The 20,280-nt window shown below is 38.1% G+C and overlaps 1 protein-coding gene across 2 annotated transcripts in view; it reads right to left on the bottom strand.

Annotated features, from left to right (window-relative positions):
* TPST1 (tyrosylprotein sulfotransferase 1) overlaps positions 1-20,280 on the bottom strand; it is a 219,223-nt gene that overhangs the window by 19,199 nt on the left and 179,744 nt on the right. The window lies entirely within an intron of this gene.

Genomic DNA, 20,280 nt, shown 5'->3' with positions numbered 1-20,280 from the left:
CCAGGACCCTGGGATCACACCCTGAGCCGAAGGCAGACACTTAATGACTAAGCCGCCCAGGCGCCCCTACTTTATAGAATATTAATGTTCATTCTATCATTCTAATCAATCCTACTCTTGGAAATAAAGGACTTAAGAATTTAAAATTGTTTGATAAAAACATCAGATAGCTTAATTAAAAAAAGTATTATCTTTTGCTTAATTGCATTCTGAAATGTTCATAAAGGAACAAATTTGTGACAGGTGGCAAAGAAAAAAAATGGTAGACAATCAAAACCCAAATACCACCAAATACCAAGTAAGTTAAACTAGCTAGTCCTAAGCTGTTCACCCTGCCCTGTCCTGCCTTTCATTTGGAAACCCCAGTAAAGGCTCTTGCCCTTGCTCCTGTTTTCTGTCTCCTAACCACCCTGGTAGCTTTTCCACATAGCCCTGCATGGGACGCCATGCCTTCTATCCCTAGGACCTGTAAGTATAATAAACTTTGTTTCCCTGAGCCTCTTCTCAGACTCCTCTTATGGACACACCTGACCGACTGGCTCATAAAAGAATACAAAACAAGCATCTTTTCATATGTTTACTGGCCATCTGTGTTCATTGTCTTTGGAGAAATACTAAGGCCTTTGTCCATTTTGTGTTTAACTTTTTGAGGAACTGCCAGACTATTTTCCAAAGTGATTGCACTGTTTCACATTCCCACCAGCATTGTATGAGGATACTAATTTCTCCACATACTTGGAAACATATTATTAATTTTTTTTGTTTTTATTGTGGTAAAATATATAACAAAATTTCCCATTTTAACCATTTTTTAAACTAAAAAAAATTTAATTCCAGTGTAGTTAACACAGTGTTCTATTAGTTTCGGGTGTACAATACAGTGATTCACCAGGTCCATACCATTTTAACCATTTTAAAGTATATCGTTCAATGGCATTAAGTGTATTCACAGTGTTGTGCAGCCATCTCCGCTATTTCAAGAATTTTTAAAATCATTCTTTACTGAAACCCTGTATCTATTAAATAATAACTGCTAATTCCCTCTTTCCTCCAGCCCCTGATAACCTCTGTTCTACTTAAGTTTCTATATATTTGACTATTCTAGGTACCCCATATAAGTAGAATCCTACAATATTTGTCCTTTTTGTATATGGCTATTTCACTTAGCATAATGCCTGTCTTCAACGTGGCAGCGTGTATCACATTTCATTCCATTGTGAGGAATTTCATTCCACTGTAAGTACAGAGTACATTTTGTTTATCCATTCATCTGTTGATGGGCAATGGGTTGTTGTTCACACCCTTTGGCTATTTTCAATGCTGCTGCTATGAACACTGGCATACAAACAGGAGTACCTGCTTTCATTTCTTTTGTGTATATACCCAGAAATGAAATTGCTGGATCATATAATTCTATGTTTAATATTTTGAAGAACTACTATACTGGTTTTCATCTATTTTTATTATAGGCATCCAGTGGGTGTGAAATAGCATCTAATCGTGCTTTTGCTTTGCATCTCCTTCATGATTAATGATCTTAAGCATCTTTTCACATGCTTATTAGCTACTTCTATATCTTATTTTTTTAAGACTTATTTATTTATTTATTTGAAAGAGAGAGAAGAGGAGAAAGGAGCGGCAGAGGGAGAGAATCTTCAAGCAGACCCCCCCGCCCCCGAGCACAGATCCCAACTCAGGCCTCGACCTCACTATCTATAAAATCATGACTTGAGCCGGAACCAAGAGTCAGATGCTTAACTGACTGAGCCATCCAGGCGCCCCTGTTTCTACGTCTTCTGTAGAGAAGTGTCCAAATTCTTTGCCCATTTTTAAATTGGGTGATGTGAATTCTTATTATTGAATCATAGAGTTCTTTATATGTTCTGGATTCTAATATCTGGGTATGATTCTGTGTGTCGTCTTTTTACTTTCTTGATGATATCATTTACAGCACAAAAGTTCTGAACTTAAATGCAGTCCAATTTTCCTATTTTTCCTTTTGTTGCTTATACTTTTGGTGTCATATCTATAAAATCTAAGGCCATAAATATTTATTCCTATGTTTTCTTCTACAAGTTTTATAGTTTTAGCTCTTACATTTAGGTCTGTAATTCATTTTGAGTTAATTTGTGTATGATATTGTAGAAGTGATCCAACTTCAATCTTTGCATGTCAGCATCCAGTTGTCCCAGCACCATTCGTTGAAAAGACTCTTCTTTTCCCATTGAATTGTCTTGGCATTCTTTTGAAAAACAACTAACCATAAATGGTAGGACTTACTTGTGGACTCTCATGTCACCTTGTACTTTTTTAATAAATTATCTTTCTGCTTAAATCAGCCTGAGTTGGTTCCTGTTGCTTGAAACTAAGAACTTCATATTGGGAATGAGAAACTGTAATGTAAAGTTAAGAAGAGGATCGTCAAAGAGTAGTACTAGGGACCCCACAAGACCAAACAGGGAATTTGAGAATTTTTGTAGCAGCTTCAGTCCTTTTAAACTATCAAATATTGTACCTTGGGACACTGATCACGTGCCTATTGAGGCTATATATATTAGAGAAAACTGTAAGTTAAAGTCCAGATGTTGGTATTTGTTGACTATATTTTTTAGCCTTCAATAACTCCTGACATCAATAAATATTTGAAAGCAAATACAGCTCTGTTAAGGCAAAATGGAAACTGACTGATGATATAGTAATTTGGACGTTTTCAGGATTGAAAAAGTCAAATTCTGTACATCAAGCTAAAGTAAGTGTATGTAGATGCAGTGAGGTAGAAGACTTGGTAGGAGATAAAACTGAGCAAAAAAAAAAAAAAAAAAAAAAGCCTAATCTAGGCCTTTCTAGATGCTGTTAAGAATTCTCCACTAAACAAAGAGATAATAAGTCTGGGGCCTTATGAGTAAATTATGAGTAAATTATGAGTTATGCCTTTTCAACCTGAGGCTATTTTTAAGTATTTTATTTATTTCTTTGAGAATGAGAGAGAGAGAGAGAGAGAGAGAACGAGCACAAGCAGGGGGAGAGGGAGCCTGCTGAACAGGAAGCCTGATGATGCGAGGGTCAATTCCAGGACTCTGGGATCGTGACCTGAGCTGAGGGCAGACCCTTAACTGGCTGAGCCACCCAGGCGCCCCCCGAGGCTATTTTTAAAAAACCGTCTCAGAGCCAGGGGCTTGGACAGGGATAGAAGACTACTGCTAAGAGACAGGAATTTCCATGATCAAAGAAACTAGATAAGCACGATGGTTGTGGTGCCTGGGCTGACTAGAAGCAGAAACTGAAAGTCAACCAATCTATTTTATTTCTGTCTCACTGCCTCAACTCCAACCACGTGTGAAGTCTCAGACAAACCAGGTGTTCTCCTGCCTCAAAGCCTGCGCACAGACTACTCCCTCTACCTTGTACAGACTTGCCCCCAAATATCTGGATGGAAATTCCCTTACCACCTTGATGTCTTTGCTTAGATGCATCTTCTTTTAATAAGGGCTGCTCAGATTACTCTCTGCCTAATTGTAACCCGTTCCCTAACCCATTCAACTTTCTCGATCCCCCTAACCTTGTTCTATTTTTCTCCAAGAAATTATCATCTAATAATATATATAATTTACTTATTTGCCATAACTATCACTTATTTTCTGGGAAAAAAGCAAGGATTTTTGTCAGTCTTGTTTCCCAATGTCTTAAAAAATTTATCGATTCAATAAAATGGAATCAAATTTTGATTCAATAAAATGTGCTATACTAAGCTAAATTTTGTATTTTGAGAAGAATAGTGGGAGAATGAAATCACATGGTAAATGGCAGCGTAGACATGACTGCGTGTATATCAACTTTCTATTTCTATAAATGACAGACTTAAAAAATGCTATTTCATATTTTTTGACTACCCCACTAAACCATCCAAATTTACCAAAGAATGACCATAATAAACTCCCAAATGTAAGAAAACAAATGGTTCCTCATAAGAGATAATTCAACTTGTACTCTTCTATACCTAAAGCCAATCAGAAAATATTATTGCTTTACTGAATTTGGGAAGTTTAATGTCTTCCTCTCACTTGTTTCTTCAACAAGTATTTCTTGGTTATGAGAGACCCTGCTCTGGGTGCTCATCACACTGTGGTAAACAAGGTCCTTGTACTCAAGGTATTTATATTCATGTTCCTTAAAAACATCATTTCAAAGACAGTGGCAAATATTTGTGCTGCTCACCAATATATCCAGTCCTCCTCTCTTCTGGCACATGAGAGGACTGTACTTCTCTATCTCTTGAAGTTAGGACCACTTGACGTCAGACATGGCTTTTATTAGTAAAACATAAAGAGGAATAATGTGTGACATTTCTAAGAGGGCTCATTTAAGACTTTGCGCACAATTCCCCATGCTCCCCCTCTCTTCCTCTGCCACATGTTGATACAAGGTGCCACAAGATCAAAGAAGCCTGAATGTGGAGACAACACGTGGGACATGCCTGAGTGTAGCCTAGATTCCAAAAAACAAAGTGACAAATTTATTTTGGTTAAGTCCCCTGAAGTCTGGAAGGGAGATTATACAAACTTCTCTCCACCGTAATATCTAAGTCAGAAAAAATACGGACATCTGCAAGACATACTTTTTAATCCAGAATAAACTAACATTTCGTGGTTGCCTGAAACTGACCAGAGTTCTGGTTTTGAGATCCTTTTAGGGATTTTGTAAAGTGAACACAAATTCTCTCTTTAGTGTTACAGTAGAGCTTTCCAGAGGCTACCTGACATGTGATATTGCAAAAGACTGAATACAAAACAGATACGAGAATCCATATATCAAGTTAGACAACGAAGATATTTTACAAAAATGTAAAATACTCTTCTAAAATCTTTTTGTTATAGAAAGTAGTTATTTTTCATAAAAGTAGGTTATATTATGTTCATATATAATGCGTTTCTTATTTCTAAGTGAATTTAAAATATTAAAAAATTTTTCAGTTTTAGTTTCTAATAAAATAAACATTGGGATATATATACACAGATACAGCATGTAAACAAAAGCTCTTTCTAGTCTGATAATTTTTTTTAAAGATTTTATTTCTTTATCTGAGAGAGCTAGACAGAGAGAGAGCACAAGCAGCAGGGAGGGGCAGAGTGAGGGGGAAAAGCAGACTCCCCGCTGAGCAGGGAGCCCAATGCTCAACCCCAGGACCCGGGGATCATGACCCGAGCAGAAGGCAGAGGCTTAACCGACTTAGCCACCCAGGGGCCCTCGAGTCTGATAATTTTTAATAATTTTGGTCCTGAAACCAAAAAATTTAAGAATTGCTAGTTTGGACTATTCTTTCATCACTGAAGGGTTACTATTTTTTCTTTAAGATTTTGTTTATTTGTCAGAGAGAGGCAGGCAGAGGCAGAAGCAGGCTCCCACCTCCCGGCAAGGAGCCCGACGCTGGACTCAATCCCAGGAGCCTGGATCATGCCCTGAGCTGAAGGCAGACGCTTAACCAACTGAGCCACCCAGGCATCCCAAGAGTTACTATTGTTCATATTTGCCCCTCATCCTTTTCTTTCCACATGAAAGAATTACTTTTCAGAGGCTTCATAATAAATATCAATATATGTCATCAAGTTTCTGATCAAAAGTAACTTTAAATTGGAATGTATGCTTGAAAGAAATTTTAAGAATTCTGAAATTTGTATCTTTTTGAAGGTAATCAGGAAAAACTATTAAAGTAGAAAATGCTTTTAGGGAATAGTTATCTCATGACAGTACTGAAGAGAAATTCTACAAAGTAATAACTGATATGCATCAATCAATGTCTTCACTGTTGAATGAGTGATTTAATTTGAATTAAATTATTTGATCAGTTCAGGTCTTCTGTTTGTATGTCCTAATTACTATGCAACAATTATAGATGATCTAAATTAAACTCTTAAATTATAAAATAATGTGCGATTATAAGTGCAACACTGTTGCTACAGTATGAAAACACAGTCACCATTAACTAGAATTCAGTTGCCAGTGATCTCATAATCAATTATTTTGGCTTTACAGGTATCCATGAAGATGTAAAGCAGTCATCTCTCAAACCAAATTACCAGGAAATCCATTCTAGTCCAGGCCAACTGCCAGGCAGGACAGAAAATAAACTTGGCTAATCATTTAATCTCGAGCAATGCAAATTCTCAGAAATTAAGCTCAAGTATTTCTGTGTTTTCTAAAGGGCTCTTTTACTGCTTCACTTAAAACAATTTTTTTAATGACTTCAAAAGAAGTATGATATTTATATAAAACTTAAAAGAATTCAAATTCTGATAGTTATATCATACTGTTTTATATATTTTTTCTCCTATCTATCACTTCTTGCATTCTGGAAATGGTATTGTGACAGATGCTGACACAAGACAGCACTAACCAGGACACGAGGAGAGAGGATTGAAAGAAAAAATTAAAAACCAACAATAACAATTATACTATATGCTTGATATATTTTTCAAAATCCTGTTTTCAGCCTCTCCTCTCTAATCCATATGGCTATAGTGCACATATAAGCAAGTGACTGCCTTGCTGCATATCTCTCATACCCAGTCTGAAGACCCAAGCATGGCACACAGGCCATTCGAACTTTTCCTTCAACCTTACCATCTCGCTTCCTCTCCTACAACTCCCTGTCCAATCTCATCTCCAAACAACAGTCTGCCATTCCCAATAGGGCTTCATGTTCTCCTACCTTTCTACTAACTGTTCCCTCTGACTGAAATTCCCTTTCCTGTCTTAGCTGGTGAACCTCTATTTAACTCTTAAAACTCAGCTAAGGGGCGCCTGGGTGGCGCAGTCGTTAAGTGTCTGCCTTCAGCTCAGGGCATGATTCCAGCGTTCTGGGATCGAGCCGCACATCGGGCTCCTCTGCTAGGAGCCTGCTTCTTCCTCTCCCATTCCTCCTGCTTGTGTTCTCTCTCTCGCTGGCTGTCTCTGTCAAATAAATAAATAAAATCTTAAAAAAAAAAAACTCAGCTAAAATATCAGCACCACTGTGAAGTCCTAAATTGAATTAAACTTTCTAATCTTTTGGGGTGCCTGGGTGGTGCAGTTGGTTACATGTCGGACTCTTGGCTTCCACTCGGGTCATGATCTCAGGGTTGTGAGTTCAAGCCCCATACTGGGCTCCATGCTGGGCAATAATTTTTAATCTTCCAGAGTACTTGGTTGCCCTTTGTGTGTGTGTGTGTGTGTGTGTGTGGAACAGAAGGAAAAGGAGAGAGGGAATCCCAAGCAGGCTCCATGCCCAGTGTGGAGCTCACATGGGACTCAATCTCATGACCCTGAGATCATGACCTGAGCCAAAATCAAGAGTTGGATGCTCAACCAACTGAGCCACCCAGGCACCCTCTTGGTTACTCTTTTTATAGCATCAATCACTTTACTTTTGGGAATTATTTTCTTCCCTGCCTCTCTCCCCAGTGACATTACCTTAATAACAAAGACTATATGTCATTTATCTTTAGCTCATCTCACATGGCACCTAGTAGGTACTAAATAAACTGCTGAATGGAAAATTAGAAAAACAACACACGATTATCTCAATAGATTCAGAAAAAGCATTCAACAGAATTCAACATCTTTTCATTTTAAAAACACTCAGCAAAGTAGGAAAAGTAACTCCATTAACATGATAGAGAGCACTTATGAAAATCCAACACCTAACATCATACGTAATGGTGAAAGACTGAAAGATTCCCATTAAGATCAGGAATAAGACAAGGATGCCTACTTTTGCACTGCTCTTCAATCTTGTACTATAAGTCTTAGCCAGAGCAATTATACAAGAAAAAGAAATAAAAGGCATCCAGTTTGGAAAAGAAGTAAAACTATTTCTATTTGCAGATGACATAATTCTACATGTAGAAAATCCCAAAGATTCCACACATACATAAAATAGCTGCTAGGGGTGCCTGGGTGGCACAGCGGTTAAGCGTCTGCCTTCGGCTCAGGGTGTGATCCCGGCGTTATGGGATCGAGCCCCACATCAGGCTCCTGCGCTATGAGCCTGCTTCTTCCTCTCCCACTCCCCCTGCCTGTGTTCCCTCTCTCGCTGTCTGTCTCTATCTCTGTCAAATAAATAAATAAAAAATCTTTAAAAAAAAAAAATAGCTGCTAGCACGAATAAACAAATTCGGCAATATTGCAGGGTAAAAGATCAACATACGAAAATGAGTTGTGTTAGATGCACCAGCAATGAATAATCAAGAAAGAAATTAAGAATGCAATACCATTTATAATAACATCTAAAAAAAGACACCTAGGAATAAATTTAAAGGGAGTAAAAGACGTGTACAGTAAAAACAACCACATACTGATGAAAGAAATTAAAGAAGACATAATTACATGAAAAAACATTTCCTATTCATAGATTAGAAGACTTAATATTCTTAAGATGGCATCACTCCCCAAAGTGATCTGCAAATTTTAATGCAATCCCTATCAAAATCCCAATGGCTTTGTGTGTGTGTGCGTGTGCGCGCGCACGCGTGTGTATGTGTGTAAATGGAAGAGCCAATCATCATATTCATATGGAATTGCAAGGGGCCCTAAAAAGCCCAAACAATATTGAAAAAGAAAAACAAAGCTCAAGAACTCACAAAGATTTCAAAACTCACTCCAAAGTTATAACAAGCAAAACACTGGTACTGGCACAAGGACATATAGACCAATGGAATGAAATTGTGGCTCAAGAAATAAATCCAAACATCTATGGCCAATTGATTTTTCACAAGAGTACCAAAACCATTCAATGGGTAAAGAATAAGCTCTCTAACAAATAGTGCTGGGCCAACTGGATATGCAGAAACATGAAGTTGGAACCCTGCTTTGTTCAATGAAATTAGCTCATAATGGATAAAAGACCTAAATATAGGAACTAAAATTTTAAAACTATCATAATGTGGCGCCTGGGTGGCTCAGTTGGTTAAGTGTTGTACTCTGACTCAGGTCATGATCTTGGGGTTGTGGGGCTGAGGCCCGAGTTGGGCTCTGCACTCAGTCTACTTCTTCTCTCCTCCTGCCACTCCCCCTTGCTCATGCACACACTTTCTCTCTCTGGAAAAAATAAATAAATCTTTAAAAAAGAACGATCATAAGAAAACACAGGGGTAAATTCTTCATTACTTCAGATGTGCCAATGGATTCTTAGATTTGACATCAAAAGCATAAGCTACTAATGTCAAAATTAATTTCCATTATGTGAGGCTTAATTTTTGTGTGTACAAACTTTTTATAACATTTTGGGGCAATTTTTTAAATCACATAAATGACAAATAACAATTTAGAATCATAATCATATATATAAAGTATCTTAAACATGTGAGCTCTTTGATACAGTTGTTTCAGAGGAAATAAAAATATTCTCTGGTCTTGGGGGAAAAAAAGCATAATCAACAAATGAAAAAGCAAATAAACTGAACACACACAAATTAAAACCTTTGTCCATCAAAAGATCTTATCAAGAGAATAAAAAGACAGGGGCGCCTGGGTGGCACAGCGGTTAATCGTCTGCCTTCGGCTCAGGGCGTGATCCCGGCGTTACGGGATCGAGTCCCACATCAGGCTCCTCTGCTGGAAGCCTGCTTCTTCCTCTCCCACTCCCCCTGCTTGTGTTCCCTCTCTCACTGGCTGTCTCTCTCTGTCGGATAAATAAATAAAATCTTTAAAAAAAAAAAAAAAAGAGAGAATAAAAAGACAACGTACGGAATGGGAAAAATATTTGCAATCATGCATCTGATAAAGGTTTGGTATCTAAAATATATAAAGAACTCTTACAACTCAACGAAATAATACAACCCAATTAAAAAATGGGCAGTGGATCTGAATAGACATTTCTCCAAAGATATATGAATGGAAAGAAGCACCTGAAGAGATGTTCAAATTCATTTGTCATTAAAGATGTGCAAATCAAAACCACAACGAGGTATCACTTCACAATTGCTAGGATGGCTAGAATTTTTTGTTTTAAAAGGAAAATAACAAGTATTGATGAGGAGAAGAAGAAACACGAACTTCTGCACATTGCTGATGGGAATGTAAAATGGCACAACCACTGTGTAGGAGAGTTTGGCAGTTTCTCAAAAAGTTAAACATAAAATTACCATATGAAAATTACGAGGATTTCCATTTCTAGGTATACATTCAAGAGAAATGAAAACATATGTCCACACAGAAACCTGTACATTAATATTCATAGCAGCATTGTTCATAATAACCAAAAGGTGGAAACAACCCACATGCCCATCACTGGACAAATGGATAAACAAAGAGTGGTATAAATGAATCATGGAATATTATTAAGCTTTAAGAAGGACACATGAACCACAAAAACATTTTAACAGAGACAGAAAGCAGTTTAGTGGTTCCCAGGGGGTAAGAGAAAGGAGGAATGAGTAATGATTACTTAAAGGTTGTTCTGAGTTTATGTAAAATACTAAACTAGAAAAACTGGTAATTATAACGCTGTAAATGAACTGAATGCCACTGAATTGTAAATTTTAATGACGTTAATTACCATGTGACTTTTGCCTCAATATTTTAAAAGGTAATTAAGAGAATATTATGGATTTTTTGCCAATAAATTTGCAATATCAGAAGAAATAGACAAGCTCTTGGAAAACACAACTCAAACCAACTGACATAAGAAAAAAAGGATATTTAGGCTGTTACAGAAAAATGACATAATTTTAAATCATCCATGTTGCAGACTGCAAAAGTGACCTTGGTTTTCAACTCCCTTAATCCAGGCCACTTGGAATGTGACTTGGCAACTCAGAAAAGATCTGAGAGGTCCTAGAGATTCTTGCAGGCTGATAGTGAAGATCTTCCCCTGAAGGAAGCCCATCCATAAAGAATGGAGAGGTGACTGTTTTTTAAACACACAAATCTCAACAAAAGACTATGAGGCATACAAAGAAACAGGGAAATATGGCCCAATCAAAGGGACAAAATAAGACTCCAGAAACCAACCCTAAAGAAACACAGATATTTACAAATCATATATCTCATAAGAAGTTAATATACAGAATATATAATGAACTTCTTGAATTTGACAAAAAAATCAAATAACTTAAGAAACAGGCAAAGGACTTGGACAATTCTCCAAAGATGATATACAGATGACCAAAAAGTACACGCAAAGATTCTCAATATCACTAACTATTAGAGATATACAATCAAAAACACGAGATAGCATTTCACATTCATTAGTAATCCCACTAGGATTACTAGAGAAAACAAAAACAAAACAAAACAAAACAAACAAGCCAGAAAATAACAAGTGTTGGTAAGGATGTGGAGAAGTTGGAACCCTTGCACACTGCTGTACAATTATAAAATGGTATGACTGCTATGGAAAACATATGGGAGTTTCTCAAAAAAAATTAAAAATAAAATCACCATATAATCCAGTAATCCTGCAGGGTCTCGAAGAGATATTTGTATCCATATTTGTAGCAGCATTATCACCAGGTGGAAGCAACCCAAATGTCCATCAGTGGATGAATGGATAAACAAAATGAAGTATGTAAATATAATGGAGTATCATTCAGGTTTTTAAAAAGATTTATTTATTTATTTGAGGAAGAGGGGGATGGCAGAGTGGAAGAGGAGAGAGAGTCTGAAGTAGACTCTGCACCGAGCCCAATGCAGGGCTCAATTTCATGGCCCTGAGATCATGATCTGAGCCAAAACCAAGAGTTGGATGCTTAAGTGACTGTGCCACCCAGATGCCCCTATCACTCACTTTTTAAAAGTAAATCCTGTCATGTGCTACAACATGGATAAACCTTGAGGACATTATGCTAAATGAAATATGCCAGTCATGTAGAAGACAAATACTATATAAATCTATTTATACTAGGTACTTACAGTCAAATCCAGAGACAGAAAGTGGCATGGTGTTGCCAGAGGGGAAGGGAAAAAATGGAGAGTTGTTGTTTAATGGGTAGAATTTGTTCGGCAAGACGAAAAAGTTCTGGATATCTATTTCAATATACTTAATTGTCAATATACTTAATACTACTGAACTGTTCACCCAAACATGTTGAAAATCATAAGTTTTATGTTACACATTTTTTTACCACAATAAAAAAATCAATTCTAGGTAGGGGTTGCAGATCTAAATGAGAAAGGTAAAGCAATAAAGCTTTTAGATATAACATAGAATAATATCTTCATGGCCTTACATTATGAAAAAGATTTATTAAATGATGTAACAAAAACACTAAACATAATGGAAAAGGCACCAAATTAGGTATTACAATTGGGAACTTTTATTCTTGAAAAGATAGTCTTAAAAGGGAGAAAAAGGCAAGTTAGGTAGGTGAGAGAAGATATGTGAAATACATATTAACTTTAGGGAGGTGGGTGGGCAGATGTGGTAACTGGGCAATGGACATTAAGGAGGGCACATGATGTGATGAGCACTGGGTGTTATACGCAACAAATGCATCACTGAACACTACATCAAAAACTAATGATGTACTATACGTTGGCTCATTGAATTTAAATAAAAAAACACATATAAACTTTACATATCAAAATACGTAGAGAATTCCTAAAAATCATTAAGGATAAGGCAAACAATTCAGTAGAAAATTGGGTGAAAGCCTTGAACAGGCATTTTATAATATAGTCCGGTGGCAAATATAACGAAAAGGTGTTTACTCTCTTTAGTTATTAAGTACATATGAATTTTAACTATAATGAGATATCACTGTACACCAATAAGAAAACACTAAAATTTTAAAAGATTGATTCTAACAAATACTGGAAATGTACAACAACTGAAATCCTCAAATACACACTGGTGAGACAGTAAAACTGGTATAATCACTTTGGAAAACTCTTTGGCATTATCTCCTAAATTTAAACATACAAATACTCTATTACCCATCACTTTTACTCTGTGAAGGAAAAGATTAACTCAGCAGGCCTAGGTTGTTCAAATGCTGCATATTCCAATGAAAGGCCTGTTTTCAGGACTGGCTATTAGTTGGCTCCTGAGATCTGAGTTCTGAGTATTCTGTCTATAAGAATGTTTTTGCATGTCTGAGGATTTGGGTCAGGCTGTTCCAGTATGAGCAGACAGTTTATGTTAATTATTTATTTATGGTGAACACCTGTTTTTACTCTGGGGGCGCCTGGAGCCTGAGAAACTGAAGTTAGTCATGCAGACACTACATGCCTCTGACTGACCCCCAATAAAAACCCTTAGGTGAGAGCTCCCTGGCTGTCAACAATTCACATGTGCTGTCACACATGTTGCTGGGTGAATGAAACATATCCTATGTGACTCCGCTGGAGGGGACATTTGAAGATAGCACCTGGTTTCTTCAGGAGTTCCTTCCTACATGCCTTTTCCCCTTGCTGATTTTACTTTGTATCCTTTTGCTATAATCAACTGTAACTGTGAGTGTGAGAATTATGGATTACTGTGAGTGGTCTTGGCAACTCCTAACATAACTCTTAGGAATATTCTCAACAAAAACACATACTGATTCACATTGACAAAGATATTGTGTATCGACATTAAAACATCCTAAAACTACAAACAACCCAAATGTCCACATAGTTGTATAATCAAAGTATAATATTAAATAACAAAATGAACCACTGTGAAATGCAACATCACGAATCTCACAAATATTAAACGAAAGAAACCAGACAAAAACGAATACTATCAATGCCCTCAAGCTAAAGACTACCAGAGATATAGCTATAATTAAACGTGTTGAGTTTATTACTCATTTCAAGCAAGGGAAAACCCACATCATGGGGAAATGTGGGGTGTCTCAGTAAGAGAGTACTGGAAAGGACTTATATGATTCAGGTTTTGGTTAGGTGATTTGGGGGAAGGGTCCAAGGAAACAGGAGCTTGCTGTGGATTGGGTGCCGCCAACCAGAAGGGATGATTCTATGACTGGGTATCTTATTTTTTAAAATTTAAATTCAATAAGCCAACATATAGTACACCATTAGTTTCAGATGTAGTGTTCAATAATTCATCAGTTGCGTATAACACCCAGTGCTCATCACATCATGTGCCCTTCTTAATGCCCATCACCCAGTTACCCCACCACCCACCCACCTTCCCTTCAGCAACCCTCAGTTTGTTTCCCAGAGTTAAGAGTCTCATATGGTTTGTCTCCCTCTCTGGTTTCCTCTCATCAATTTTTCCCTCCCTATTGTATCTTATCTAGAGGAAGGCAGTCTAGAAGAAGCAAGACTAAAATGATTATTGGTAAACAGAAGTCACCCATATTAGACAAGAGGTGGGTGTTTGTTATTTTGTGACTTGCAAAGTGACCTTAATTTTCTCTGTGCTTAGACAAAATTATCAAGTGGTCCTATCTTTTCTCAGTTCATCATAGTTAAAAAGTAATACTGTCTGATGTTGGTATTCTGTGAGATCATTTATATCCAACAGGAGACCAACATGTCCTAATGGTGAGCACAAACTCAGCTTCTAATAAACTATAGCCTAGATGTTGTGTGAGATCAGCTCCTGGTTGTCACAGGCTGGTTTTTTCCCTTGAATACATATTGTATGGTTCCATTTATATGAAGGTTAAAAACAAGCAAAATCAACTCCATCATAAATTCAGGACAGAATTTGGGACGCCTGGTTAAGCATCTGCCTTTGGCTCAGGTCGTGATCCCAGGGTCTCGGGATCAAGTCCCGTATGGGGCTCCTTGCTCAGCGGGGAACCTGCTTCTGCTCCTGCCTGCTGTGCCCTCTGCTTGTGCTTTCTCTCTCTCGGACAAATAAATAAACAAAATCTTAAAAAAAAAATCAGGACAGAAGTTATCTTTAGAGAGAAAAGGGGGAGGGAATGATTTGGAGGGGCAGGAAGGAAAGGGTACACTTACTGACTCCTTGAAAAGGAAAAGAAGCATCTCTGAGTTGAAAAATGGTGGGAAAATAGAAGGAAACCAGCAATAGCCTGCACAGCCTTCATTCAATTATGAAATGTGATCAAGGGACTTTCGCAATAGGATGAAGCCTTTGTATACTCACTTGTCTATCACATCATTATTTAGGAGAATACATCATTTGTTGAAATGCAAAATATATGAAGGTTCACATGAATCCCACTGATGTTTATTCAATATTTCAAGTCCCTAAAACGAATATTTGAACAAAGCAACATGGAACTTCTATTGAATTCAACTACTCTGATTCAACAAAAACAAAAGAATATAAGAAAATTTGGGGATGGTATCTATGTCTTTAAGAAAGTGAGGGCAAATGGCAAAAAAAAAAAAAAAAAAAAAATCTAGGAATTGTCTAGTAGTTGAAACACCCAAGACCACTCTGATGTTTTAAAAATTGCCATAAAATATATTCAAAAAATAAGCAAGAACAAGAGAATATTTTCTTAATATAGCAGGCAGGTTAAAAAGAGCCCCAAAACAGGGGCGCCTGGGTGGCTCAGTCGTTAAGCGTCTGCCTTTGGCCCAGGGCATGATCCCAGAGTCCTGGGATCGAGTCCCGCATCGGGCTCCTCTGCTGGGAGCCTGCTTCTTCCTCTCCCACTCCCCCTGCTTGTGTTCCCTCTCTAGCTGGCTGTCTCTCTCTCTGTCAAATAAATAAATAAAATCTTAAAAAAAAAAAAAAAGAGCCCCCAAACAGGTGCTCCTGGGTGGCTCAGTTGGTTATACGTCAAACTCTTGATTTTGGCTCAGGTTAATCTCAGGGTCATTTGATTGAGCCCCATGTAGGGCTCCGTGCTGGACAGGGGAGCCTGCTTAGATTCTCTCTCTCTCTCCCTCTGCCCCTGCCCCCACCCCCAAAGCTTGCACTCTCTCTCTCAAAAAATAAAATAAAATAGCCAGAAATATAACTGTTAAAATTAAAATGTACTGGATAGGTTAAAGAGATTGTTTCAGATTAGAAACAGAATGAGTAAATTAGAAAATGAATCCAAAGAAATTACCCAGAACATAGCAGAGAGACATGATAGAAAACAGGAAAGAGATGTTAAAATATTTGGAGGGCAGAATGAAACACTTTAATATTCAACTAACTATGAAAGTCTAATGACAAAATGCAGAAAATGGAAAAGCACAATTTTCAAAGAGAAATGGCTGAGAATTTTACAGAAGTAATGAGATATAGGAATTTGCCTAAAATAGGTACATAAAGCAAAATAAATAAAAAAGCCAGAGTTAGGTACACTGCAGTAAAACTGCAGAACAGCTGTGTGCGTGTATCTCTCTACATATACATAGGGACACCCGCCTGATAGAGAAGATCTTACACACAAGTACTCATGAGCAAGGTAAGTGGTAAACATCTACATAAACGTAAGTAAATACTGTCTTAGAAAATAATGATTCTGTCTAACATATGCGGTTAAACAAAGAACTAAAATAGTCAATAGTAATAGCAAAAATATTAAAAAGGTAGTTATCAGAGGTAAAAAGTTTATGTGGAGATTCAAATTATTGAACAGCTTTAGATTTTGTCGAGTTTGGACAGTAATATTTCAAGGCTAACAAAAGAATAAATAAATATGTCTGACTTCTTTTTCTGTTTGAAGATTTATTTATTTATGAGACAGAGAGCGAATGTGTGTGCTAGAAGGGGGAGGAGAAGAGGGAGAGGGAGAGAGAGAATCTCAAGCAGACTCCCGGCTGAGTGTGGAGCCCGACATGGGGCTCAATTTCGTGACCCTGAGATCATGACCTGAGCTGAAACCAAGAGCTGGACACTTACCCAACTGAGCCACCCAGGTGCCCCAAGTATTTCTAACTTGTAAAACAGTAGTAGGGGAAGATGGAATTTTAAAATTCAGACAAAAAAAAGAGACAGCAAGAACACAAAAAAATGGGAAAAATAAAAAATATTTTAAAATAGAGTTTAAAAATATAAGGACAATATGTCAGTAATCCTAATAAATGTAAAAATAGGAGTCCAAGATGGTGGCGGAGTAGGTGACCTTAATTTCATCTGGTCTCAGGAATTCAGCTAGATAGCTATCAAATCATTCTGAACACCTATGAACTCAACCGGAGATCTAAAAAAAGAATAGCTGCAACTCTACCAATAGAAAAGCGACCACTTTCTGCAAGGGAGGAGGCGTGGAGAAGTGAATCCCAGTTGATATATGGGGAGACAGACCATGGGGGGAGGGAGCCTCCGTAAGCCAGCACCAGAAAGAGACAGAGCAGTGGAGCACAAAATCGGAACATTCAGAAGTGTGCTCCGGTGAGCAATGTCACTTAGGGGGCTAAGCAGGGCCAGAACCCCAGCTGTGACAATGGTCTCAGGATCCTCGGGGTCACAGGAAGACCAGGGGGGGAGGTGCCTGAGTGTGGCAGAGCTCACAGACATCAGAGTGGGAAAGCCGACGGCAAAGAGTGAGCCCAGGAGTGGGCTCTCAGCTCAGGGCTGCCATAAACTGGGAACTGCGGCACAGTCAGGCGACTGCTCTCTGAGTAGGGGCCCAACAAGTGGCAGAACTGGCAAGACCCCCATCCTTCCCCGGAGGAGCGGCATGGGAGCAGGCCGCAGGAGTCTGTAGGATTTGGAGACTCAAAACTGGGTCGTGTGCCTGAGATAGAAACATTCGGTTACAGGCCAGGTGAGCACAGAGAGTGGCCGGAGACCAGGGGACAGGAGTGATTGGACTGCTTTTCTCTGAGGGCCCACTAAGGAGCAGGGGTGAGGGGGGGGAGCTCTTGGCTCCAGGGCCAGAGATTGGGAGGCCTCCATTTTCATTCTCATCCTCTAAACAGGCGCAGAAAGCCTTCAGGGAACAAAAGCCACATAGAGCAAACAGGAGATTACTTAGCCTGGCCCCTGGCAAGGGCGATACAATTACACCGGGGACAAAGACACTTGAGAATCAACGCAATAGGCCCCTCCCCCGGAAGATCAGCCAAGACCAAGTTTACCAATCAAGGAGACTGCAAAACTCCAGCACTAGGGAAATACAGCACATAGAATCCATGATTTTTCCCCCCATGATTCCTTAGTCTTTCAAGTCTAACTACTTTTAAATGTTTTTCTTTCCTTTTTCAACCAATTTCTTATTTTGCCAACTCCTTTTTTTTTTTAATTTTAGAAGAGTTTATTTATTTATTTATTTATTTATTTATTTATTTATTTGAGAGACAGTGAAAGTGATCACAGAGAGAGAGGGAGATGCAGACTTGCTACTGAGTGGAGAGCCCAACATGGGGCTCAATCTCAGGATGCTGAGATCATGACTTAAGCCTAAGGCAGACACTTAACCGACTACGCCACCCAGGCGGCCCTATCACTCCTTTTTATTATTTATTTATTTTTTAATTTTTTTAAAGATTTTATTTATTTATTTGACAGAGAGAGACAGCCAGCAAGAGAGGGAACACAAGCAGGGGGAGTGGGAGAGGAAGAAGCAGACTCCTAGCGGAGGAGCCTGATGTGGGGCTCGATCCCAGAAGGCTGGGATCATGCCCTGAGCTGAAGGCAGACACTTAACGACTGCGCCACCCAGGCGCCCCTATCAACTCCTTTTTAAAATCTTTTTTAGGGGTGCCTGGGTAGCTCAGTTGTTAAGCGTCTGCTTTCGGCTCAGGGCTGGATCCCAGGATCCTGGGATTGAGCCCCCGAATCGGGCTCCCTGCTCCACTGGGAACCTGCTTCTTCCTCTCCCACTCCCCCTGCTTGTGTTCCCTCTCTCGCTGGCTGTCTCTCTCTCTCTCTGTCAAATAAATAAATAAAATCTTTAAAAAAAAAATCTTTTTTAATTTTCATTTTTACAGTTACATTCTATCCCTTCATTGTATTTACTCTTATTCTTGTATACATATATATGTTTTTCTTTCTTTACAATTTTAGGATGCAGTTTCTTCTAATAGACCAAAATACACCTAAAATCTAGTGTACGGCTCTGTTCTAGCCACCTGTCTGATCGTATTCTCTTTGTTGGTTTTTTTCTTCTTCCTTTTTTTTTTTTTTTGTTAAAGTCTTTTTAAATTTTCATCTTTACAGTTACATTCTATCCTTTCAATGTATTTAATTTTATTTTTGTATTTACAAGTTTTTCTTTCTTTACAATTTTGAGATGGACTTTATTCTAAGAAACTGACCAAAATACACGCAGGGGATAGTATATTGCTCTGTTCTGTTCACCTATTTATATTCCTTCCATTTTTTGGTTGTTGGTTTTTTTTTTCTCCTCTTTCTTGTCTTTTAATTTCCATTTTTACAGTTACATTCTATCCTTTCATTGTATTTAATTTTATTTTTGTACATATATAAGTCAGTTGTTCTTTACAATTTTGGGATCAAGTTTTCTAAAAAACAGACCAAAAACCACACAGAATCCAGTGTATGATTGCTCTACTCTACCCACCTGTCTGATTACATTCTCTTTTTTTCCACCCGGTTTAGGGTCTCTTCTGATTTGTTTAGTATATATTTTTGTGGGTTCACTGTTGCCATTTTAGTATTTTGTTCTCTCATTCATCTATTCTTCTCTGGACAGAATGACAAGATGGAAAAATTCACCTCAAAAAAGAGACCAAGAGGCAGTACTGACTGCCAGGGACCTAATCAGTATGGACATAAGTAAGATGTTGGAACTAGAGTTCAGAATAATAATTATAAAGACTAGCTGGGATTGAAAAAAGCATAGAAGACACTAGAGAATTCCCTTCTGGAGAAATAAAAGAACTAAAAACTAACCAGGTTAAAGTCAAAAAGACTATTAATGAGATGGACTAAAAAATACAGGCTCTAACTGCTAGGGTAAATGAGGCAGGAGAGAGAATTACTGATACAGAAGACCAAATGATGGAGAATTTTAAAAAAACTGAGAAAAAGAGATAAACAACAACTGGATCACAAGGGGAGAATTCCAGAGATAAGTGATACCATAAAATGAAACAACGTTAGAATAATTGGGATCCCAGAAGAAGAGGAAAGAGAAAGAGGGGCAGAAGGTATATTGGAGAAAATTATAGGAGGACTTCCCTAACCTGGTGAAGGAAACAGGCCTCAAAAATCCAGGAGGCACAGAAAGCCCCCCTCAAAATCAATTAAAAATAGGTCAACACCCCGACATGTAATAGTGAAATTTATAAATCTCAGAGACAAAGAAAATCCTGAAAGCAGCTTGGGACTAGAGGTCTGTAACCTACAAACGTAGAAACATTAGATTGGCAGCAGACCTATCCACAGAGACCTGTAGGCCAGAAAGAAAATGAGAAAAATATGTGCCAAGAATACTTTATCCAGCTAGGATGTCATTCAAAACAGGAGTGATAAAA

Source organism: Ursus arctos, unplaced genomic scaffold, assembly GCF_023065955.2.
Source record: "Ursus arctos isolate Adak ecotype North America unplaced genomic scaffold, UrsArc2.0 scaffold_2, whole genome shotgun sequence".
Taxonomy (NCBI): Eukaryota; Metazoa; Chordata; class Mammalia; order Carnivora; family Ursidae; genus Ursus; species Ursus arctos.
Note: the sequence above shows the minus strand (reverse complement) of the source record. Positions and strands in the feature narration are given on the sequence as shown.